Source organism: Mustela erminea, chromosome 15 (assembly GCF_009829155.1).
Source record: "Mustela erminea isolate mMusErm1 chromosome 15, mMusErm1.Pri, whole genome shotgun sequence".
Lineage (NCBI taxonomy): Eukaryota > Metazoa > Chordata > Mammalia > Carnivora > Mustelidae > Mustela > Mustela erminea.
This window is the reverse complement of record NC_045628.1, coordinates 22,416,903-22,419,226: the sequence shown is the minus strand read 5'-3', so window position 1 is coordinate 22,419,226 and position 2,324 is coordinate 22,416,903. Positions and strand designations below refer to the sequence as shown.

General features: G+C 34.3%; 1 pseudogene; it reads left to right on the top strand.

The window, feature by feature from the left end:
* Positions 1 to 236: 236 nt before the first annotated feature.
* Positions 237 to 706, top strand: LOC116574176 (annotated as a pseudogene).
* Positions 707 to 2,324: the final 1,618 nt, after the last annotated feature.

Here is a 2,324-nt window from a genome sequence, read left to right as displayed (position 1 = left end):
GGCATATTAAATCTAGAAACAAAGTTTAAAAAATAAAACCGTGATTAAGTAAAGTGTATATTGTGAATCTAAGAATGTGTTAGTATTAGAAAGCTGCTCAATATAACTCAACAGAATGTTGAATTTCAAAATTAATGGAAAATAAGCATACAATTATATCAATATATTCATGAAAAAACATTTATATTATATTGGTTATAATAAAGTTTCTATATAAATTTGGCCTTTTTACGAAGATGGCACCGAAAGCTAAGAAGGAAACCCCTGCCCCTCCCAAAGCCGAAGCCAAAGCAAAGGCTTTGAAGGCCAAGCAAGCGGTGCTGAAAGGCATCCACAGTCACAAAAAAAAGAAGATCCGCACATCACCTACCTTCCGACGACCCAAGACTCTGCGTCTCCGAAGGCAGCCCAAATACCCTCGCAAGAGTGCCCGCAGGAGAAACAAGCTTGATCACTATGCCATCATCAAGTTCCCCCTGACTATTGAGTCAGCCACGAAGAAAATAGAAGACAACAACACACTTGTGTTCATTGTGGATGTCAAGGCCAACAAGCACCAGATCAAACATGCTGTGAAGAAGCTATATGACATTGATGTAGCCAGGTCAACACCTTAATCAGGCCTGATGGAGAGAAGAAGGCATACGTTCGGCTGGCCCTTGACTATGATGCTTTGGATGTTGCCAACAAAATTGGGATCATCTAAACTGAGTCCAGCTGGCTAAATCTAAATACAGTTTTTTCATGATAAAAAAAAAAGTTTCTATATAAATTTGAAGTAAATGAGAACTTAAATTTCCAATACAATATATTAATTAAAAGCTTTGATTAATCAATTATACTTGTGAAAAATTTCTGGGTTTACTGTTAAGTTGTTAAGTTGGTGGATTTTTACGGTCACTGTCACTATTTTTTTATTTTCCTGGAGTTTTGGTTATCTCAATAAATATGGAAATATCATTAAGAAATTTACCTGTTTATGATCAAGGCACTTTATAAAATAGAGATAAAAGGAAATGCTTTACTTAGCAAGACAATAAGCTCAGGAAAACCAGAATTCTTACATGAAAATATTGCTAAATATGACATCATAAAAAATGAGAAAATTTTTAGCAAAAATACTTTAAACAACAACAAAAATTGATTAATAGGATTAGTAACTTCTATGTGTAACAGTTATTCAATTTTTTTGATATATTAAATGTGTTTATACATCATCTAGAAATATTGTTAAATTATACATCAATAATTTTACATAAAAAATAAATTAAGGTTACTTTTACATCCATGGCACAATATTGAATTTGGTAATAATCAAGTAAATTTAAATTAAAACAACAATGAGGTGCCATTTAAAAACATCAGTATAGGGGCGCCTGGGTGGCTCAGTGGGTTAAGCCGCTGCCTTCGGCTCAGGTCATGATCTCAGGGTCCTGGGATCGAGCCCCACATCGGGCTCTCTGCTCAGCAGGGAGCCTGCCTCCCCCTCTCTCTCTCTGCCTGCCTCCATGCCTACTTGTGATCTCTGCCTGTCAAATAAATAAATAAAATATTTAAAAAAAAAAAAAAAAAAAAAAAAAAAAAACATCAGTATAGCAAAACCAAGTAATTTATAATATACATTGCCCAAGAAATTATAAGAAAGCCTGAACACTCATATGCTCTTTATTGATATTCTGAATTGCTTCTACAGTTTGTTAGGGGTTAGGTGTGGCAGAAATGGCAATCTTTGGCCATTAAAAAAAAAAATTTTTTTTGCTGTGATTCACAAATTACATCTCTAGGAATTTACCTTACACACATACTGATACGCGAGGGCAAATTGTAAATAGTAATGTGCTATTTTTTTAAAAGCAGTATCTGGATGCCTGGGTGGCTCAATCAGTTAAGCATCCAACTCTTGATTGCGGATCAGGTCATGATCTCAGTCTTGTGATTGATCTTGCATCATTCTCTGCGCTGAATGTGGAAACTGCTTAGGATTCTCTCTCTCTCTTCCTCTGTCCCTTCCCTTCTTTGTTCTCGTGGGTGTGCATGTGCACTTTCTTTCTCTTAAAAAACAACAACAACAACAACAGTATCTGTTACTATAAATATACTAGCAAATGACTGCAAACAATCTGATCACACTAAAAATGCTGTATATCATCATGACTCAATGCATTATAAATGTAGTGAAGCCAGTGAAGAGAAGTAAAAATTATTATGCATAATTCCCTTATTTTTTAACAATATCTAATGATTCTATAAAATTCTCTCCCTTTGTCAATCCATTAGTTTACTTATATTCCTCTAATAATGGAATATTAAATGCTTATAACTAA